The sequence below is a fragment of the Saccopteryx leptura genome, chromosome 12, assembly GCF_036850995.1.
Source record: "Saccopteryx leptura isolate mSacLep1 chromosome 12, mSacLep1_pri_phased_curated, whole genome shotgun sequence".
Classification (NCBI taxonomy): Eukaryota; Metazoa; Chordata; class Mammalia; order Chiroptera; family Emballonuridae; genus Saccopteryx; species Saccopteryx leptura.
Window position 1 is genome coordinate 43,897,331 of NC_089514.1, and position 24,065 is coordinate 43,921,395.

Here is a 24,065-nt window from a genome sequence, read left to right on the forward strand (position 1 = left end):
TCCTCTGTCTCTCTCTTCCCCTCCCGCAGCCAAGGCTCCATTGGAGCAAAGTTGGCCAGGGCGCTGAGGATGGATCTGTGGCCTCTGCCTCAAGCACTAGAATGGCTCTGGTTGCAACAGAGCAACACCCCAGATGGGCAGAGCATCGCCCCCTGGTGGGCATGCAGGGTGGATCCCGGTCGGGCGCAGGCGGGAGTCTGTCTGACTGCCTCCCGTTTCCAACTTCAGAAAAATACAAAAAAAAACAGAGGATCAATGAAACCAAGAACTGGTTCTTTGAAAAAGTAAACAAGATCGATGAACCTTTAACCAGACTCACCAAGAAAAAAAGAGAGAGGACTCAAATAAATAAAATTAGAAACAAGAGTGGAGAAATAACAACTGATACAACAGAAATACAAAATATTGTAAGAAAATACTATGAATAACTGTATGCCAAAAAATTAGACAACCTAGGTGAAATGAAAAAATTCCTTGAAAAATATCATCTTTCAAAAATCAATCTGGAAGGATCAGAAAACCTAAACAGACCAATTACAACAAATAAGATCGAAATAGTTATCAAAATACTCCCAACAAACAAAAGCCCTGAGCCAGATGGCTTCACAAGCTAATTCTACCAATCATTCAAAGAGAAACTAACTCCTATCCTTCTCAAGCTATTTCAAAAAATTCAAGAGGAGGAAAAACTTCCAAGTTCTTTTTACAAGGCGACCATAATTCTGATTCCAAAACCAGGCAAAGACAACACAAAGAAGGAAAACTATAGGCCAATATCCCTGATGAACTTAGATGCTAAAATTCTCAACAAAATAGTAGCAAATCGGATACAGCAGTACATAAAACAAAATCATACATCGTGATCAAGTGGGATTTATTCCAGGGAGACAAGGCTGGTATAATATTCACAAATCAATCAATGTAATTCATCGCATAAACAAAAGGAAGGAGAAAAACCACATGATAATATCAATAGATGCAGAAAAAGCATTTGATAAAATCCAGCACCCATTCATGATTAAAACTCTCAGCAAAGTGGGAATACAGGGAACATACCTCAACATGATAAAGGCCATCTATGACATACTCAATGGGCAAAAATGAAAAGCAATCCCCTTAAGATCAGGAACAAGGCAGGGGTGCCCCCTTTCACTACTCTTATTCAACGTAGTTCTGGAAGTCCTAGCAATCAGACAACCAGAAGAAATAAAAGGCATCCAAATTTGTTGGGGACCAAAAAATAAACAGGGTATCTTGCAGTTTGAATATCTAGGGGACAGAGGTCGTGGGCCCAACCCCCCACCTCACCTGCCTAATTAAGTTAACATAGAGTTGTGCTTCAGTACTCAACCTGCCCGCCCAAGTTCCCCGACAGAGACTGGAAGCATGTTTCTTCTTGGTGTAAAGTTAGATTGACTAGTATGGTAGGGGTTGTCTTTGAGTTGCCTTGGGAACATCATTGAATTGCTAATGGCCCACGTTGCCCAGGAATAAAGACGGATGTCTTTCTGGGGGCTGCCATGTTTCGGCGGCAGAACAGTAGTAACTGCTGTCAGGCCATGGCATCCTCCTGAACCCATCTTGTATGTATATATCTTTAAGTCTCTGTCTATCTTTAATTCAATTTCGTACCTTTTCCTGCTCGGGGCCCTGGAATATACTCATTACGGCTGGCCAATGGCACAAATTGGAAAAGAAGAAGTAAATCTATCATTATTTGCTGATGATATGATACTGTACATAGAAAACTCTAAAGTTGCAGTCAAAATTCTACTGTACCTGATAAATGAATTCAGCAAGGTGGCATGATATAAAATTAATACTCAGGGGGTGGGGAGGGGCACAAAGAAAACAAGATAGAAGGTGACAGAGGACAATCTGACTTTGGGTGGTGGGTATGCAACATAATTGAACGACAAGATAACCTGGACTTGTTATCTTTGAATATATGTATCCTGATTTATTGATGTCACCCCATTAAAAAAATAAAATTATATAAAAAAAAAAAAAAAAAAAAAAAAAAATTAATACTCAGAAAACAGAGGCATTTTTATACACCAACAAGGATCTGTCTGAAAAAGAAATTAAGAAAACAATCCCCTTCACTATTGCAACAAAAAAATAAAGTACCTAGGAGTAAATTTAACCAAGGAAGTTAAAGACAACATGAATGGACCTGGAAACTATTATGTTGAGTGAAATAAGTCAGGCAGAGAAAGAAAAATACCATATGACCTCACTCATTTGAGGAATCCAAGGAACAATGTGAACTGAGGAATGGAATAGAGACAGAGGCGGGACCAAAGAGTCCAGAGGGAAAGCAGACTGAGGGAAAGGGGGTGACAGGATGATAGGATGGGAGCAGAAAAGCAAAACCGGGGGGGGGGGGCGTTGCAAGGAGGAGGGCAAGGGAGATGTGATGGGGAACAAGGGGGAGGGGGGAGGTATTCGGGGGGACACTAGAATCTATGTACACCCAATAAATTAAGATAAAATTTTTTAAAAGTGAAATATTATTTACAATGGAAGAAGTTATTATGTTAAAAATTTGCAAATTTTTAAAACTTGACAAATATAAACATTATCTAGAAAGGTGAATCAGAGACACAGTGATGTCATCCTGTATATTGGGATACATAAAGTATGCAACATCATACACAGATGGGCTCCCTATTTATTTATTGAAAAACAAATAACTAAAAATTTTCTAAATTTGTTGATACCTATAAATCCACAGATACAAAAGGTTCAGCAAACTTCAAGCAGGATAAATAGAAAGAAATCACTCCCGATGCATAATTTACCATAATTAAGTAGATAAAAATTGGTGATAAAGAGAAAGTCTTAAAACAATCATTCTCCCATTCCCAATTAATACAAATTCCTCAGAGTGCCCTGAAGTCAGTCCCGTCTTGCCTTCTCAATGAACCTACTGTCAGGAACTAGGAAGAGTCTCAGATTTTACTCTGCTTGCAAACTCACAAGTTAGCCTGCCTCTGTTTCACAAATGCTGACAAAAGACACAAGACTCCTGGAGAGGCAATAATCTTTGTACTTCTCATAAAATCTAGTGATGAGCTTACCCTTAACTTCTAGTTTTCTTCCTACTGCTGTGTATGTGCTCAGTCTTTGCAGACTCAGCCTCTCCTCTGCATCCATTATTGTCCTTTCCAATCCATCCTCCAAGCAGCCAGACTGATCTTTCCAAAAGGCAAATATGATCATGACACCTCCTGCTCAAACTCTTCAAAGAGTTCACATTATGGTATTCTTAGGACAAAAGCCAAAATTCTTTTTGTGTGTGTGTGACAGAGACAGAGAGAGACAGATAGGAACAGACAGACAGGAAGGGAGAGAGATAAAAAGCATCAATTCTTCGTTGCAGCATCTTAGTTGTTTGTTGATTGTTTTCTCATATGTGCCTTGATTGGGGGGGGAGACTTCAGCAGAGCCAGAGACCCCTTGCTCAAGCCAGTGATGTTGGACTCAAGTCAGCGACCTTGGGCTCGAGCCAGCAACCATGGGGTAATGTCTATGATCCCACACTCAAGGCAGCAACCTCGAGGTTTCGAACTTGGGTCCTTTGCATCCTAGTCCGATGCTTTATCCACTGCACCACAGCCTGGTCAGGCAAAAAAGGCCAATATTCTTGACATGACGCACTAGGGCTTACAATCTGGCCCCATCTTCTTACACGGCTCCACTCGGGGTTCCACCCACAAGCGCCATCTTCATTCTCTTCCTGTTACTGCCTTTAGCCATGGTACCTCCACTTACTGGGCTGTTGCACGGGTAGCTCCTCCTCACCCCACCTCTACCCCTTTATGTTGCTACTCCACCTAATTCCACTTTGGAGTAGGTTCTGTATTTAAATATGTTCACACACCTAGATTCTTTTCTTTATCTTTGCTTTTAGATCATTTACCTGTTTGTAGTTATACTATTATTAAAGTATATCTAACCAAGCTCTGTCCTCTCCTTCCCTATTAGGTTGTAAGTTCTATTAGAGCAATTATACCCTCAATGTCTGCCACACAGTATTTGAAAACCCGACAGTTGTTAAAATGATAAATGAATACATAAGTACTTCCAAAAACTTTATATCATACTATTTATTGGCCTTATATTTTCGGCACGTCACTTAATATTAGTCTGATTATTCATCTGTAATATGAGAGGCATAATATCTACTCATGGAACTATTGTGAGAATTAAGTATATATATATATAGCTTTTAAAATGACTATATACAGGCCCTGGCCGGTTGGCTCAGTGGTAGAGCATCGGCCTGGCGTGCAGGAGTCCCGGGTTCGATTCCAGGCCAGGGCACATAGGAGAGGCACCCATGTGCTTCTCCACCCCTCCCCCTCTCCTTCCTCTCTGTCTCTCTCTTCCCCTCCTGCAGCCAAGGCTCCATTGGAGCAAAAGTTGGCCCAGGTGCTGAGGATGGCTCTGTGGCCTCTGCCTCAGGCGCTAGAATGGCTCTGGTTGCAGCAGAGCGGTGCCCCAGATGGGCAGAGCATCGCCCCCTGGTGGGCATGCCTGGTGGATCCCGGTCGGGTACATGAGGGAGCCTGTCTGACTGCCTCCTTGTTTCCAGCTTCAGAAAAATACAAAAAACAAACAAACAAACAAATAAATAAATAAAATGACCATATATATAGCTTTTAAAATGACCATAGGTCTATCAACAAAAATAATGCTTTTGAATCAAAACACATATGAGAAATTGAGAGACTATATTTGTTACATATATCACAAATAAAGAGCTAATATTTCTAATACACAGAGTTCTCTCAAAATTGAAGTAGGGAAAAAAGGCAAAAAAGTCTATAGAAAAATGATCAAAAGATGTGAATAGATAGTTCGGGAAAGCAGACATAAACAATGAACCTTAAACATATGAAAAGATGTGCAATTCATTCACTCATTACAAGGAAAATGCTAATAAAACCTCACTGAGATACCATTTCTCACCCATCAACTTGGGAAAATTCAAAAGCTTGACAAGACAAGCTTGGAAAGGTTGTGGACACAGCGCTCATACACTGCCAGTAGGAATGCTAAATGACATAAACTTTCAAGAAAGGACAATGGTAACAGTTAAGAAAACCACACGTGCATCTACCTTTCTGACCCTGTACACAGTAATCCCATTTCTAGGACTTTATCCTAAAGTTACACTTCCAAAAATAGGAAATATATATGTACAAGGATCAGGCATCCCCAAACTGCGGCCCCCTGAGGCCATTTATCCGCTGCCCCCCCCCCCGCTCTTCCAGAAGGGGCACCTCTTTCATTGGTGGTCAGTGAGAGGAGCACTGTATGTGGCAGCCCTCCAACAGTCTGAGGGACAGTGAACTGGCCCCCAGTGTAAAAAGTTTGGGGACTCCTGTCAAGATCATTCATTACAGCAGTGGTAGTCAACCTGGTCCCTACTGCCCACTAGTGGGCGCTCCAGCTTTCATGGTGGGTGGTAGCGCAGCAACCAAAGTATAAATAAAAAGATAGATTTAACTATAGTAAGTTGTTTTATAAAGATTTATTCTGTCAAACTTAGCAAAAAATCTGACATAAAGTACTTGCTAAGTAATTATTATTATATGCTTTAACTTGCTGAAACTCTGCTTTATAAATTTTATAAAGTAAAGTTACTTCCCTACTTTATAAATCACCATTACTGTGGAACTGGTGGGCAGTTAGAAAATTTTACTACTAACAGAGATACAAAAGTGGGCAGTAGGTAGAAAAAGGTTGACTACCCCTGCATTAGAGCATCATTTGTAACTTTTAAATATTGGGAATTTATGTCCAAACATAGGTGAGTGTTTGAACAGCGCACCCTATACCCAGACAATGTTTAACTAAAAAGAAAGAAGACAATCTCTGTGAAGTGATATGGAGTGATTTCTATCAGATATTGAAAAATGATAAAATCTACGTATAAAGCACACACACAGCCACCATTTGTGTAAGCAAGGAGAAAGAACACAAATATATTGGCTTATTTTTACAAAGAGAAACATGGGTAGAATAAAACAGAAAATCATGAAGTTGGTTACTCACGGGGGACTGGGTGGAATGGGTGAACAGAGGGAAGGCACTTCTCTGAGTGCCTACAACACACCAGTTGTAGGGCTTTCACTTTGAGGATAATGTTAATATTCTACAAATTCAAAAATTAAATCAAGTCACCAAGGATGGAAAAGAGGAGAAGGGAGATAAAACTGAAAGTAAACTCATCTCTAAATTAGGAAAATAGTATCTAACTCAAAAAGTTGTTATGATATCAGCTAATACTTGTACAGTGCTTAGAACAGTGTCCTAGCACATGCAAACACTAAACAAGTGTTGCTCAGTATTGTCTTTACAATTGTTGTCACGTTGGGTACCTGGGTGCTGCTTCCAGAAGTTATTTATAATCCACCCGTCTATGTTGTTACTACTCAAAGTTTAGTCCTCCAACAGCCCATGAGCACCAATGAGGACTTGTTAGAAATGCATCTCCCAGACGTACCGAATCAGAATCTGCATTTATAACAAGATCCCGGGGACAATTCCCAGGTACATCACAGCTCTGGACTGTAGGATAGGTTTATGACAAGATAACCTCACCAGATGAAAAAGTCCAAGCATCAAATGAACGACATCAGAAATGCATGTCCCAGGAACCCAGTTCCTCCTTAGTACCTCATTCTGTTAGAATTTATTCAGTGATGTTGAAAGCCTTCGTAAAACTGTTTTTCTCACACATGGTCTAATATTAGTAAATTCCTCGGCACAGGACTTTCAGAGTGGCCTGTTGCCCTTGAAGAGAGTGCCTTCTTGTGGATTGGAGAGGAAATTTCCATCTCTTCCTTTCAGGCGTAAAGGACAGCGCCAGAGCTCCAGGGTTGATCCACCTGGCCTCTGCTTAGGGGGTGGAGTCTCACTGTCAGACACCACTAGGGTCGCCAGGCTGCCAAAGAGCTGGCTCATCACATGTGTCACTGCGGTGTGAACGCGCATAAATGCACAAAGCGGACAAAAATGACCCTGAGCCAACTATAATTCTTGCCAAGACATAAGGGCAGAGGAAAGTTTTATATTGAAATCATTTCTACCCATCACCTTCTTGAAGGTGGGCTCTCTTGAATGTTGCCTTCTCTTGCGTCCTAGTTGTTAGAAATAAAACGGGCTCCTCCCTCCCTCCCTTCCTTCCCTTCCTTCCTTCCTTCTTTATTTATCCCTTCTTCCTTCTCTCTCTTCTTTCCTTTCCATTCTCCGTTTTTCCTCCATTTATATTTCTTTTTCCTAAATAGCAGGTTATGTTGCTTTTTCTTCTTTAAGTTGTGTTGTAAATTCTAACTCGAAAGCCTGGGGAAAAAATCTGTCATTCGTTGTCTTGTACAATATTTGCAAGCGGAAGGCAGCTCATAAAGTTTTTTTAAAATTCCTGTGTCAATCTGAGTCTCCGTGATGACTGAATTTGAAACGATATGTTAGGGTGTTTTCATTTTCAATAATAATAGGCAATGCTTCCTACTTGAACACGATCGCTGTTTATTGTGCTTTTTCAGCCTCGAAGCTTTTAAATCTGTCCCCTTCCTAACTGTAAACTACAGGATTCCCACCTTGAGGAATTTGTGAGCAGTGCTGTCATTTCCGTAATCTGTGGGCTGGACGAGCGGGGTGTGAGTGTGCGAGCACACCTAAGAAGTTTCGGGCACTAAGAGAGCCCGGGGTCGCAGGGGTCGCCCCGGGGGCGGGAGCGGGCGGGGCGCGGGGCGGGGCGGGCTCGGATTACCCGCCCGCGCGGGTGCGGCGCTCGCCGTGGTCGGCGCCTCCTCCGGGTGCCGCGCGGGGAGGCAGTGGCGTCGAGGCGGCAGGAGCTCCGGAGCGCGGCGGGGCGGCGGCTCCGCCCAGGGCAGCCCCGGGCAGCGCGGGCCGGTGAGTGCGCGCGGGCCGCGGGGTCCGGGCATCGAGGGGCGGCCTCGGGCCGGGAGGGCGGGCGCGCTCGGAGCGCTGACCGGCAGGTCGCCGCCTCCCCGGGGGTCCTGTCCCCCGCTGCCTCCCCGGGTGGCCGTCGGTGTCGCCGCCTCCCCGGGAGGCTCTCCCCGCTCTGGCTCTCTTGCTCCCACTCTTTCCCAAAAACAGCAGTCAGCCCGCTGGCCTTGCCCACACCTGCGCCATCCCCAGAAGTGCCGTCCTTTGCAAAAGTCCTGTCCGCCCTGCCCCGCGGCCGCGGTGGCGCAGGGCTTTTCCGACCAGCCCTTCGCTTCTGGAACCCACGCGGCTTTGCGTTCGTTTGCATCTTTGCGTGACGTTTGTATCCCTTTGGTTCTAACGCGCTCTGTACAGTTGACAGCTTTGTTTTCAGACGAGCGCCTGACGTTCTCCCCAAACGCCCTGCTGCTGGCCCTGCTGTGGCCACCGTCAGGGCGCTTACTAGTTCTGGCCTGTTAGTGTCCGCGTCGATTTTCTTAAAAAACAAAACAAACACTTAGTATTCGCTTTCGCCCTCTCCGGGGGAGCAGGAGCCGGTGGCGGCGGACTCCTACCCCAAACCCTTCCCCTCTCAGCCCCTCACGGTGGTGGGCGCTGTGCCGTGCTGCGGCCCTGGGACCCGGTGCCGGTTCGGGTTTAGTGGGCTTGTGGAGCAGGACGGCGTTTGGCTGGTGCTGCGGGCCCTGCAGAGTGTGCCAGGCCCAGCCCGGGAGGCGCCGCAGGCGTGCTCGGGGGGTGGAGGCCGCCGGCGTGGGAAACTGCAGGAGTCCCAGGCTGTGAAGACAGGTAGACTGACGGTGGTGACGAAGGCAGGAAGAGTCTTCCTCACCGTGATGACTGCTGTGTTATCTATCAGTCTGGCATCTAGAATGTTAAAAACACTAATGAAAACTTTTATAACAACAAAAATGGCAATTTAGGCATTACTGAAATTCAGCTTTTTCTTATCTGAAAACTGGGAACAATGTACACTAGATATAAATGTATAATAAGGTAAGCTTGGAAATGTGAAGTATGTGATAGGAAGTACAGTTAACCCTTGAACAACACCCGTTTGAATTGTCAGGTCCACTTATGCACGGGTTTGCCACCTCACCCCACCCCCACCCCCTCCCCCACCCCCGCCAATAAATACATCCAGTACTGTAAGTGTATTTACTCTTCTTTATGATTTTCTTAATAAGATTTTCTTTAGCTTACTTTATTGTAAGAATACAGTATATAACACACAACATACAAAATGTTCATTGGCTGTTGATGTTATTGGTAAAGCTTCCTGTCAGTAATAGGCTGTTAGTAGTTAAGTTTGGGGAGTCAGAAGTTATACTTACTTAAAAAAAAATGATTGATTTTAGTGAGAGAGGAAGGATGAGAGAGAGAGAAACAGGAACAACAATCTGTTCCTGTGTGCCATGACTGGGAATGGAACCGTCAACCTCTGCACTTCTAGATGATGCTGTAACTAGCCATGCTATCTGGCCAGTGTCTATACTTACATTTTTTACTACATGGGGTCGGTTCCCCTAAACCCTGCATTGTTCAAGAGTTAACTGTAGGGCCTGGCTGACTTTCTCATTGGATAGAGCGTCAGCCTGGCATGGAGAAGTCCCCAGTTTCATCCCGGGTCAGGGCATGCATAAGAAGCAGCCCTCTACTTCTCTTCCCCTCCATCACTCCCTTCTCTCTTCTCCTCCCTCTCCCCTTCTCTCTCTCTTCCCTTTAAGCTCCCTTTTTTCAATCTCTTACCCTCTCCTTTGGTTCCCCAGTTGATCGGAGCCCCAGCCTTGGGCACTGAGCAGAGCTCTGTTGATTTGAGCATCCACCCCAGAATGGGGTTGCTGGTGGATCCCAGTCAGGGCTCATGTGAGAGTTTGTCGCTTTATCTCCCTTCCTCTCACTTAAAAAATCAAAATATATATATTTTGTTTGTTTGTTTTGTTTTTAAAGTTAACTGTATAAGTCTTTTTTAATAAGCCTTTTTGAAGTGAAGCTTGAAAAAGGTTTTCGATAGGCAGTCCTAAATTCTGTAGTGTTTCTTTGTTGCAGAAGACTTTCAGGCAGAGGTCAGGAGACTGGAGGGAGAAATTCAAACTAATTTGCATTAGAAAGAAACTTAGGGTGAGGAATTCCTAGGTAAGGTTGCTATGGCTGATACCTTAAGTGCACTGCTGGAAAGCATTCTAGTCTATTAAGTAACACCTGAAGCCCCAATTCTGTTACGTAGCATTTCTCTTTTTTCTCTCTCTTTAACTACTCTGAAACTATACAGAGTTACACGTTCCTCATTAATTTATGAGCGATACCAAAAGGATTGACCCAATCCAGCAAGTACTGGAGCACCTTTCCTGTGTGAGGCACTTGGCTAAGCGCTGCAGAAGAATGGAAAATGGAGGAATTTTCCAATTAAAACAACAGCAACAACAGTGGACTGGTTTGTAAGGTTTGCATTGCCTCTTCAAGTTAAAATCAAAACAGCTGAGCTTTTATTTCATTCTATATGGTAGGGGTGTCCCCGGTATCCTAATCATTTTGCTATTTTCCTACCATTGCAGGTAGTCGGCATTTTAGTAATTCCAAAGGAAAAGGTTTTCTAGAAAATAACTAAATAAGAACGTATGTCCATTTCCCCTATCATTTGTATTACCATTGAGTTAATAAAGTTAAATTCAACAAGAAAATTGAGATGATTTTCCTTTTCTTTGGTTTCAAACTAGTGAAATCTTGTATCAAAGAAGACAAATGTTATCCTTTGGTGCTTTCCAAACTGTCTTCTCTAAGTCCGTCCTTTTGGAGAATAAATCCAATTTCAGGCAGTCTTTCCATTTTTCTTTTGGAGGATAGTTCCAGAGACCAATTTCATAAAATCTTTCATTGTAGATACCACCACCACCACCATCATTGTCTTCTCCCAACTTTTCCCTTGAATTCTAGGGAGCTTTCTAAAGAAGACAGGTCATTTTATTTTTTTTATTTTTTATTTTTTTACAGAGACAGAGAGTCAGAGAGAGGGATAGTTAGGGACAGACAGACGGGAATGGAGAGAGATGAGAAGCATCAATCATTAGTTTTTCGCTGCGACACCTTAGTTGTTCATTGATTGCTTTCTCATATGTGCCTTGACTGTGGGGCTTCAGCAGACCAAGTAACCTCTTGCTTGAGCCAGCGACCTTGGGTCCAAGCTAGTGAGCCTTGCTCAAACCAGATGAGCCCGCGCTCAAGCTGGCGACCTCGGGGTCTCGAACCTGGGTCTTCTGCATCCCAGTCCGCATGCCCTATCCACTGGGCAACCTCCTGGTCAGGCAAGGAGGACAGGTCTTTTTAAAAATCTGGCCAAAGCTAGGGACTTCATTGCCAAGGGAAAAAAGTGCACACCCACTCAAAATGTGTATATGTTTCAGAAACTTCCTGGTGCCCAGGAATAAGACAAAGGCAGTGCATTCGAGGGTCCATGGAGGAAAGGGGGATGAAGCAAGGAGTGGGTACCTCCACACATTGGGGGTGCAGTCCGCTCTCCAGTGGCCTTTGAGTAAGCTGTGAATGGGAAGTAATACTGTATTATTTGTAAAGGACTAAAGATAAATTAATCCTATTAATTTTTTAGTTGATGAAGATCAGCTTTTCTCTTGAACATTATGAATCTCATTTTCCAATTTTTTTTATTCTTCTCAAGGAAAGTGCTTCTGAAATGATTTTCTTCCAGTTCTGATACACCGTTCAGGACAGTTTCTTACTTGCCAACTTTTGTAGCCATGAATTGCTAAATATGGGAATAGTTCAAATTTTGAACTCTCTCTCTCTCTCTTTCTCCCTCCCCCCCTCTCTCACACACACACACCACAGTTCACCTTTGGGATGGAGATATCTGTATCTTTTTATTATATAAGTACCATTTCAATGTCAACCATTGAAATAGCAGTAGTTGTGTCTCGGGAAAGAGTCGTTGCTATTAGGAATGAATGGACAGCATTAAGAAATATTTTGGGCCTGACCAGGTGGTGGCGCAGTGGATAGAGCGTCGGACTGGGATGCAGAAGGACCCAGGTTCAAGACCCCGAGGTCGCCGGCTTGAGCGCGGGCTCATCTGGCTTGAGCAAAGAGCTCACCAGCTTAGACCCAAGGTTGCTGGCTCCAGCAGGGGGTTACTCGGTCTGCTGAAGGCCCGCGGTCAAGGCACATGTGGGAAAGCAATCAATGAACAACTAAGAAGTCGCAACGAGAAACTGATGATTGATGCTTCTCATCTCTCTCTGTCCCTGTCTATCTCTGCCTCTGTGTAAAAAAAAAAAAAAAATTTTGGATGGAACTTCTTTCAAAGAACAAACCAGTGATGCGGACTAACTCTCCTGTCTTCTATATCTAGGGCCGAGGAGCCAGCTCTCATCCCCACTGATCAAGGTTTCCCTGAACTGCCCTAGACCTCCCAGCTGGGGCCCCTGTCCCCTTCACCACTGTGCTACTTGTTAGAGTTGGGTAAGTAGGGGCCCCTGGGAAACGAGAAAGCAGGTCATGGGTAGTAATGGATTGTACCTTGACCAAAGGATTCCTTAACATTTCCCAAGGCCTAAATCACACTGAGAGGGAGAATGCCAGAACTGTCAAAGCTTACTTTCCCCTTTTAACTTGGATTGGGGCTGGCCTAACTGAGCCTTAGCTAGGAACCAGCTTTGACCTATCTTATTCTTGAGTAACAACAGGTGGCTGGTCACAACCCTAGAATGTTATTGAGAAACATTCATTAGATGAGTGAATTAATGGATATCATGATTTTAGTCTTAACTTTGCAATTAACAAAGTATTTGCTCTTGGGCAAGTTACAAGTCAATTAAACTCTTTGGCCCTTAATTTTTTTATGTTTAAAACAAGGTTGTAAGACAAGATAGATGTTCTTCATGCATTTGAATTACCTGGAGAGTTGTTTTTTTTTAAAAAAAAAAAAAAAAAAAAAAGCTGGATCAGAAGTTCTGATTTGATTGGACTGGGTGAGGCCCAGACATCCCTATTTTTATTTATTTATTTATTTATTTATTTATTTATTTTTGTCTTTTTCCGAAGCTGGAAACAGGGAGAGACAGTCAGACAGACTCCCGCACGTGCCCGACCGGGATCCACCCAGCACGCCCACGAGGGGGCAACACTCTGCCCACCAGGGGGCGATGCTCTGCCCATCCGGGTCGTCGCTCTGTTGCGACCAGAGCCACTCTAGCGCCTGGGGCAGAGGCCAAGGAGCCATTCCCAGTGCCCGGGCCATCTTTGCTCCAATGGAGCCTCGCTGCGGGAAGGGAAGAGAGAGACAGAGAGGAAGGAGAGGGGGAGGGGTGGAGAAGCAGATGGGTGCTTCTCCTGTGTGCCCTGGCCGGGAATCGAACCCGGGACCCCTTGCACGCCAGGCCGACGCTCTACCACTGAGCCAACCGGCCAGGGCTCAGACATCCCTATTTTTTAAAGCCCCTCTTTCCCTGCACACATACCCAGAAAACACTAATGCCCCGCCAAGAATGACAATTACTGGGTTAAATAATCATGACTAACTGATTCTAAGAGTGTGTCACCTAAAGATAGAAAGCAGGCCTCAAATTCTTTTGTACACGGCCTGGCCCAGTATTAAGTACACTTAAAATTGACCACGCCTAAATGTGCCTTTCTGAGAAGCAGTCCAAACCTAGCAATTTCCATTTATTCAGGGACATACTATGCCTCCTCCCAGTTCAGTAGTTCCCACAGTGCTTTGCAAGTTTTCTGCAGCTAGTACATTTTGATGGACTAAATCAGGTGTAACTCTGCCTGTCCAAGATGATAACTTATTCCTAAAGGTCCCCAGAGACGATTATCTGTCTTCTCTCTGTATCCATGCCAGTGTTTAATAGCCTATTGAAATTTTCTCCTAGAGGTGATCTGTGACTTGTCGGGGTGGGGGAAAAAGGTGTCAACAAGGGATACGGATGATCAGCTAGACTGTTGCTGAAATGTGAGCCTCTGTGTCCAAACTGAGATAAAAAAAAATGATCCTCACACCTTCTCAAGTAGTTGTAGACTATTGAGTTACCAGAACTGGGATAGGAAAAAAGAGCACATTGTTTACCTTAATCATGTGTTGGGATCTGATCTTGTCGCCAATACATTGTAAATTCTGCAGATGTTCACAGTGAAAATTATTCTTAGATTTAAAGGTATAACTTATTAGATTGTAATTCATGAAATTTACTTCTGTTTACCGTACCCTTTTTTTTCTACTGCCCTTCATATACCAAACACCTAGAAGAAGAAGAAAAAAAAACCCCAGTATATATGTGACTATCAGATCAGTAAAAGAGAGACGGACATGAGTTGACAAAAGATGGAAAGGCCTTAAGGAGGAAACATAGAACAAGGGTAAGAAGGCCCATGTATTGCTACAAGGTTATTCTCAAATTTTCTAAGATTTAGGCAAATCATTGCATCCTACCTGCTATGTCCTGGTAAATGTGGACTTCCGGTCCATGATTCCTGTGTGTTTTCTGCAGTCTTCTATACATAGTGTAGCAAATGGTGTCTCCATGGGTAACTGACAACCTGGATATAGTTGGTCTAACTCAGCATTGACCAATTCCTGAGCCGAATTGAATTCTAAATAGTGTCTTACGTTGGGGATTATTTTTTGCTGGAGTTGTAAGCTACTGGCCCCAGAGTTCCTTATGTTTGGTACTTCAGAGGAACTACCCTTACCTATGTCAAAAATCTGGTAGACTACAGAACCAGTTCAGCCCCCACCTCTCCATTGCTCTAGAGTTGGTTGTACTCACTGCCTTAAAAAATTTTTTTTTTCTAGTATTGGGTTTATTTCATGTGTTTACTGCTTATCATTGTTCCAAAGATTTAGTAATATTGGGCACATGCTATTTTGCTATTTCAAAAGTTTTTCCCCACCTACTTCTTAACATGATTTATTCATGTTATTGGTAGAAATAAATATACTGGGAAAAGATGGTTTTGTCATCAAAACTTTAAACCTAGTGAGAAAATTATTACCAGACTCAAATGCCCACTAATGTGTTTATATATAAGCATTTGACCTCCCACCAATCTAATTTTTGAAGATAGTAAGTATAGTCAGGGTTGTTCTGACCTTTAAGATATTAATTTGCTCCTTAAATCTTTACTGCCGCAAAACATTTAAATGTTTAAAGATAATTAGAAATGACAAAATTTTCTTAACTTGTCCATTTTGTTGAACACTTCTAACAACAATCTCCAAAGCTGTAGGGATTTTCATTTCTTCCTTCTTTTCTTCCTTGATTCACTCATTTTTCAACAGACGTCCAATGAATTTCTGCTATCTGCCTGTTGCCATGTAGCTGTAAGTCTCATGAAGGGAGGGAGGAATGCAGAGGACCAGGGAGCAGAGTGCAGTGTGGGAGGGCCGGGGTGGGTGCTGTGGGGGCAGCAGAGCTGGAGGAAGGCAGTGGAGGAGCTGGCTGAGGGATATTTAGAGTAAGGTGGCCTAAGAAAGTGATCTTGAGCACAAACTTGAAGTTATGCAGCTACCTGGGAGTGGAGCTTCCTGGCCAACAGAAAGCCCGAGGCAGGTTGTGCCTGGCGCATTTACAGAACAGCAAGAAGGTCTGAGTGGCTGGAGCAGAGTGACAGGGAGGTAGAAAGAAATGACATCAGCATAGACAGGGGAGGTCGTGGCAGGAGTCTGGGAAGCTGCTGAAGATCACATGGGATCTGGTGGGACTTTTTTAGCGGGATATTTCTTTTTCTTTTTCTTTTTCTTTTTTTTAATTTTTTTCTTCTCTTTTATTTTTGAAGCTGGAAATGGGGAGAGACAGTCAGACTCCCGCATGCGCCCGACCGGGATCCACCCGGCACGCCCACCAGGGGGCGATGCTCTGCCCACCAGGGCGTCGCTCTGCCGCGACCAGAGCCACTCTAGCGCCTGGGGCAGAGGCCAAGGAGCCATCCCCAGCGCCCGGGCCATCTTTGCTCCAGTGGAGCCCCGGGAGGGGAAGAGAGAGTCAGAGAGGAAGGGGGGGAGGGGGGTAGAGAAGCAAAGGGGCGCTTCTCCTATGTGCCCTGGCCGGGAATCAACCCGGGTCCCCCCGCACGCCAGGCCGACGCTCTATCGCTGAGCCAACCGGCCAGGGCGTGGGATATTTCTAAGGTGATACAAAGATGAGTTTCTTACAGTTTAGTCAAAATAGCAGCAGCCCCACGTGAGCCCTGGCTGTGCCCCTGTTCCTTTTCTCTCTGCAGCAGCCTCCCCCATTCCTTCCCCAGTGGTTCCTTGAGCCCAAGGCAGGCTGTGCAGTGGGGTTCAGTCTCCCGATTCACCGTGTTCTTGATGCCCTGAAGGTTAGGCTCACCCTTCCAGTTTAAAGAATGGGTTACTAGTGGCTAACAAGCCGGTCAGTCCCAAAGCTATCAACTGTGAGAGGAATTAATACATTTATATAAAATATTTTCTTAATTTATACTGTAGCCAAGACAAAAAGTGATTGCTGTTTTATAAAAATATATGTTGGTTTCCAACAACTAAAAATTACTCTAAGTTTTCATTAAAATGTAGTTTCAAGTTATCTTTTATAATTGGATATTCTGTTTATATGAAGTTCTAGAATAGGCAGAACTAATCTATGATGATAGAAATCAAAACTGAGGTTGCCTGACTTGGGGGCGGCAGGGGTCGACCGGGTAGGGGCACAGGAGACAATTCTGGATGACAGAGAGGTTCTGTTTATAATAGTCTAGAATGCACAGCCGAACTCAGGAAGCCATACACTGATCTGTGCAGTTCACTACATGTAAGTTGACCCTCAACATAAAAGACATGGAAGCCAACATTCAGTGAGAGCTGAATAGTAGCTGACCACTTTGGGCTTGGCACATGCTCTGTAGATGGGCACAGACTCACCTGGTTTACTCAATCACTTACCTACCTGGATACTTGTAGATGGTGTTGGTGTAGGATTCCTAAAGTAGACAGTTCAACTGTCAATGGGGAGCAAAGGACCTGATGTGCCTAATTGTGTAGAAAATGTACCTATCTCCTAGGGTTGTATGTGAAGCATGAAACGAAAACAAACCTGATAGCTTGGATCAGTCAAGCAGCTCACTCACATCCTTCTCTCAGTTAATGGTGCTCTCAATGAAATCTAGGATTTTCAGAGCTCTCTGAACTTAACCCTCTCTCTTCGTCTCAAGTGCCTGGGTTTGCAGACTTCTCCTCTGGGAAGATAACAGAATGTACCTTTTACTCTTCTTTTGAGCACTTAAAACTTACTTTTATTGGTCCTGGCCGGTTGGCTCAGTGGTAGAGCATCAGCCAGGCATGTGGAAGTCCCGGGTTCGATTCCCGGCCAGGGCACACAGAAGAAGCGCCCATCTGCTTCTCCACCTTTCCACCTCTCCTTTCTCTCTGTCTCTCTCTTCCCCTCCCGCAGCCAGGGCTCCTTTGGAGCAAAGTTGGCCCTGGCGCTGAGGATGGCTCCATGACCTCCACCTCAGGTGCTAGAATGGCTCCAATTGCAGCAGAGCAATGCCCTAGATGAGCAGAGCATCGCCCCCTGGTGGGCATGCCAGGTGGATCCTAGTCAGGCGCATGTGGGAGTCTGTCTGACTGCTTCCCCTCTTCTAACTTCGGAAAAATACAAAAAAAGAGCTTACTTTTATTATGTTTGTTATGAGACTAGTAGTATCTACTGTGGAAATACTAGAAAGTTTAGATAAAAAGGAAATAAAATTACCTGCAATTCCACCATCCAAATATAACCTCTGTTTGTCATTTTGTAGTGAATGCTTTCACACCCTTTGTCATACATCTATATATTTTATGTTAAAATTGTGTTTAGTAAAACTTAGCGCACAATTTCCCAGTTGCAAAATGAAAAAATGTTAATATGACAAAGATGAAAGATGACAGACTAAGCAAAAGTGTGTGTCTTCTCTCTGTCCTATAACTCTTTTTAAATGACTGTAAAATTTTACAAAAACTAGGAAGAACTCTGAAGAGAGTGGGGTAGGAAAATGTTTGGAGGAAAGTTCCTGATGAGACAGAATTAGAGTTAGTGCAAGGACCACCATGGCATGAGGGTGACCGTCCAGAGGGAGCTGTCACCGAGTCAGCCGGGAGCGAGAGCAGACGTAATTGCAGGGCCTGCAAGCAGGGAAGTGAACGGAAAGTCCGTATGGATTAGCTGAGGTGAACCAATGCTTCTAATACGAGTTTTTCATTTTAGGTAGTTATTTTTCTTTCTGGCATTTGGAAAGTGGTGGGCTCTAGCCTGAAGGCCAGCTCTTGCCTCCTCCCCCTAAGGTCAGCCTAGAAGTCAACAGAGCCCATTGGTACACAAAGCCTCCTAATCACCATTTCACTCAGGGAAGGCTCCTATCCTGGAAACATATACATGATAGTGGAGGAAAATGACATAAATTAACCAGAAAAGTCAATGATGTCTTTAATTGAAAATATATATATATAAAACCAAGAATAATGCTAGATGGGATATCATTTAAAACTACTTTAAAAAAATAATCCTAGTACCCTCAGAGTGATTAAAAAGATACTGTTTCCACATAACAAAAACAATTCTATTAGAAGTAACAATGTGAAAACAGATAAAAATAATCTTGAAATTAAAAAAAAATGACAGTTGTTAAAATAAAAAATAATTTGTTAGAAGGGCTAAAAGATAAAGTTTAAGAAATCTTCTGAAATGCACAACCAAATGCCAAAGAGATGGAGAATACACATGCTGGAGAAGACAAGAGGCATAGAAAACTTCAAAGATCCAGAGAGGTTCCTAACACTTTCTGAAAGGGAAAATAAAGTCACTTAGGATTGACATAAAGCTTTCCATCAGTGTCCTGGATATGAAACTACACTGGAGCAGTGCCTTTAAAATTATGACGGAAGATTATTCTGAACTTAAAATTCTCTTGTCAGTAAAATTATCAATTAAGTGTGAGAGTGAAATGAAGACATTTTCAGACATGTAAAGACTCAGGCCATTTACTTCCAAGTATCCTTCCTGAAGCAATTACATAAGGATGTGCTCCAGTAAAGTAAGGGTTGAAGGTAAGAAGAAGGAAGATGAGAAATAAGAGTCTAACTCTCCAAGTACAATTAAATTAAACCCCAGGCTAACAGATATGTACCAGACATAGAAAGAAATTTATACAAATTAGGACAAGTAGTAAGCTGTAAGAAGAAAGAGTTTAGGAAGAATTAGGTAAGTAAATTTCAGTAGATAGAACCAGTAATGAACAGTATTCACATAGTTCTAATAACGGGCCTTTCAGGAACCCGGAGGACTGCTCGGGTCACGCAGTCAGTTAATGCACAGTACTTACAAAGGAACACAGAGGGCTAAGTTGACTTACACAGGCTTCCCTCCAGTGTAAACACACTAAAAGGATAAAAACACAATTAAATGTTTAAATAAATAGTTAACTTTGAAATAAAGACTACCAGAAGAATACAGAAGAGTGTTTTAAATGAGCTTACTGTGTAAGTTTATACTCAGCACAGCCCACAGGAGTTTCTCTGTGGGTTACAGAGCCTAAGGTGTGCGGATGGGGTTGTACCATTCAAACTTGGAAAGAAGCATGGTGTCAGGGCCAAGAAGACAGTGAACCACTCCCCACCCCTTATTTACTATGAGATCACACTTTTAAAAATCTACAAATCACCATAAGGGAGTATCAACAAACAAAACAAAGAAGAATCAGAGCCCCGAGAATTTAAAATAATGGAAATTGGCCCTGGCCGGTTGGCTCAGCGGTAGAGCATCAGCCTAGCGTGCAGAGGACCCGGGTTCGATTCCCGGCCAGGGCACACAGGAGAAGCGCCCATTTGCTTCTCCACCCCTCCGCCGCGCTTTCCTCTCTGTCTCTCTCTTCCCCTCCCGCAGCCGAGGCTCCATTGGAGCAAAGATGGCCCGGGCGCTGGGGATGGCTCTGTGGCCTCTGCCTCAGGCGCTAGAGTGGCTCTGGTCGCAACATGGCGACGCCCAGGATGGGCAGAGCATCATCCCCTGGTGGGCAGAGCGTCGCCCCATGGTGGGCATGCCGGGTGGATCCCGGTCGGGCGCATGTGGGAGTCTGTCTGACTGTCTCTCCCTGTTTCCAGCTTCAGAAAAATGCAAAAAATTAAAAAAAATTAAAAAAAAATAAAATAAAATAAAATAAAATAATGGAAATTATATGAATAAAATATCATGTTAAAAATTATTAAAGGGATAAAAAGAATAGAAAACCAAAAGAAAAAAATAGTACACTATAAAAAAAAAAAGAATAGCATATTTTAAAGAGAAGATATAGAAATAAAAAATATAGACATCAAATCTTTTTAAATTAATGTACTAGCTAGACAACATACTAGATTAGTAATCTTCAAGCCAAATCTGAGAAAACTACCGGAATCAGCACATTGAGAAAAAAAGATGAAAATGTCAGAAGTTAAAAGATACAAGGATGTAATGAGAAGCTCCAATATGTATCTAATAGAAATTCCAGGAGAAAAATGGTTACCTAAGTAAAGAAAATAGTAATACCTGGCAAAAACAGTAGAGAATAAGGAGACATATATTCATTCTTCATGGTAAGCATGCATAGATAATGTCTAAATTTGATAAGTCAAAATTAGCCATATAAATAGGCTACCTAGAACTGCACTTCTCTATCTTGGGGAGTGTGATTAAATAGCCTGCACTGGGTGTCAGGTAAAGAGATGCTAAATGCACAGATCAGTTCCACACAAGTCCCACCCAGAATACTAATACTTAGCAGACTTAGAAATAAACTCACCAGAAGAACTAAAAAAAAAACAAACAAACAAAAAACAAACATGATTTTAAGAAGATGGGAAGATGGTTGCTTGAGGAAATAGAGCTAGAATTGGGAAGAAGGGGTGTGGAAAACTTTATTTTTTCTAAACAGCCCTTCTATTATACTTGCAATATTGACTAAAGTTACTATTTTAGAAAAGGAAATGACTGGTTAACTAGTAGATTTTTATTCCATTTTCACTTAAAGTAGATAATTTTTTCTTATTAAAATATCTGTCATTCCAACTTAAGCACCAATTTGAATTACTGAGCTTTTTACCCCAAAGAAGGTTTTGGAGACTCATCTCCAGTGTGTCAACGATCTTTCAAGGTTTCCTAGTTGGAAAATAAATCTTGTAATTTATCAGCTTACAGAGTCACAACAAGTTACTGCTGGAAGGGATTCCGTTTCTTTAGTGGAACGGAATCGTTTTTACATGGTGTGGGGTGGTGGTTTTGATCAGTAGTTCTGTGTAGGACAAAGGAGGATGGGAATATTGTCAAATAACTGGAGCATGTAGCTTCAAATTGGTAGCTTAATGGTCCTATAAGACCTGGTCCTATGCAGCTTCATTTCCTTTAACCAAAACATAGTGGTTTGGGGTGCTTTTTGTATTCCATGAACATTTCCTATCAATTTTTATGTTTCATTTCTCTGTGCCATCACACACCCTTGCTTTTGGCCTTTCACCCATTATTTGAGAGCTACTTCAAATCCAGTACCCTCTCTGAGGTCTTCCTTGACCTCTAGTCTTGCTTCTAATTTTGTTAAGATCACCATGCTTCACAGCCCTGGCTAGATAGTTCCATTGGTTGGAGCATCGGCCTGAAGTGCAGAGGTTGTTGGTTCAATCCCTGGTCAGGGCACAACAGGAATGGATTGATGTTCCTGTCTCGCTCTCTATCTATCTATTTATCTATCTCTTTCTGGCTAAAATTAATAAATAAAAAATTAAAAAAAAAGATCACCATGCTTCAAAAACAAGTCACAACAAGTGGGAATCCATGCTAGCAATGAACACAATTTAGATACATTAGGTAAACATTTTGACAGAATTAATCTCATGCACAGCTAATGGGCAGTGCAGCATACGAGCATAGATTCCAGTCCTAGCTGTTAAATGGCATCATAGTCTTCATCTGAAAACTGTGGGTAGTTGTTACCTTGCATATATGTTGTCATTTTTTAATTGCACAGTTCCAATAAATACTAAATAGTATGATTATGTTTAACTATTGTGTGTAAATAAGGAACTCACACATAAATGTCTACCATTCATACTGTTTTCAATAAATTTGTAGGTTTTTTGTTTTTTTTGGGTTTTTTTTCCATTTTTCTGAAGCTGGAAACAGGGAGAGACAGACAGACTCCCGCATGCGCCCCACCGGGATCCACCCGGCACGCCCACCATGGGGCGACGCTCTGCCCACCAGGGGGCGATGCTCTGCCCATCCTGGGCATTGCCATGTTGCAACCAGAGCCACTCTAGCGCCTGAGGCAGAGGCCACAGAGCCATCTTTGCTCCAATGGAGCCTTGGCTGCGGGAGGGGAGGAGAGACAGAGAGTAAAGCGCAGCGGAGGGGTGGAGAAGCAAATGGGTGCTTCTCCTGTGTGCCCTGGCCGGGAATCGAACCCGGGTCCTGCACACGCTAGGCTGACGCTCTACCGCTGAGCCAACCGGCCAGGGCAAATTTGTAGTTTTTATGTACTCACTTTGTAAGTTACCCAGTAAAGTGAGCATTAATTGTTTAAATATGAACTAGTTTTTATTACCATCACACACATCAAATAAACTCACATAACAACAAATAGCCCTGGCAGGCTAGCTCAGCAATAGAGCATCAGCCCGGTGTGTGGAAGTCCCAGGTTCAATACCTAGCCAGGGCACACAGGAGAAGTGCCCATTTGCTTCTCCACCCTTCCCCCTCTCCTTTCTCTCTCCCTCTCTCTCTCTCTCTCTCTCTCTCTCTCTTCCCCTCCCACAGGCAAGGCTCCACTGGAGCAAAGTTGGCCCGGGTGCTGAGGATAGCTCCATGGCCTCTGCCTCAGGTGCTAGAATGGCTCCATTTGCAACAGAACAATGCCCCAGATGGGCGGAGCATCGCCCCCTGGTGGGCGTGCCGGTGGATCCCGGTCTGGAACGTGGGAGTCTGTCTCTCTGCCTCCCCGCTTCTCACTTCAGAAAAATACAAAAAAAAAACAAAAGAAAAACAAAACAAAACAAACAAACATCCATAAACTCACAAAGATGAAATAACAAAATTTCACTTATCATTGCAAAAACTTGGAAGTAGGCTAAGTGTCTAATAATAATGAAAGTGGTTAACTAAATCATAGTATGTAGTTCAATCCCCAGTCAGGGCACATAAAGGAGCAGCTTGATGTTGCTATCTCTCTCTCCCTTTCTCAAAAAATTAAATTAAATTAAATTAAAATATATCATGGTGTGTATATTAAAAATATAATTCAGCCATTAAAAACTATGTTACTGAAATTATTGACATGCAGAATCTTTATAATATAAATTTAAAAATGTAATGTAAAACCATTAAAACAGTATCTCAGCCATGTAATTATAATAATATATGTACAAATATATGCATTTATAATATATGTTTAGTATGTATCATTTATACATGAGAAAAATTGAAAATTTCCAAATTTTCATAGTGTTTTTATATAACCTTTATAATACGAAGGAAAAAGTAACATGATTTATATATCAAACACTGTTGATCTGATTTCTTAAATGCTGATTTTTTTTTGACAACATTCTCTTTTCCCATTCCGCAATCTTTATCTATTACCCTCTACGGCTACGCTCTATCATTTCATATGCCTCCACCCACCTGTAAGAAATCCTTAAAAGAATGTAGATTTGTGCAAAGACTTTAGATGACAACTTTTCTGAGGGCAAGTACCATAGCTTATTGGTCTCTACAGCATAACCAACTTGCACGTTACAGCCAAACGTGGCAGTAAGTGTTCCATAGCTTAGTAGTGAATGAGTGAATAAACAGAGACCCCAGGCCTTGAGAAAGGGAGCAGGAAAAGTAAAGTAAGTGTGGGATGCATTAAAAAGGTAATAGTAAATATTTATTGAGTACCTTATTTTAAGTACCTTATAATTCTGACATGAATCCTCAGTGCTGCACTGTGAGGACTAGCTCGACAAGTCAGGGATCAGACAACAGCATGCTACGCATCTGTTTAAGAGTAAAAAAAGTAAAAGGATGAGGAAGCCCTTTTGTACTGATATGGAAAGATCATCAAGA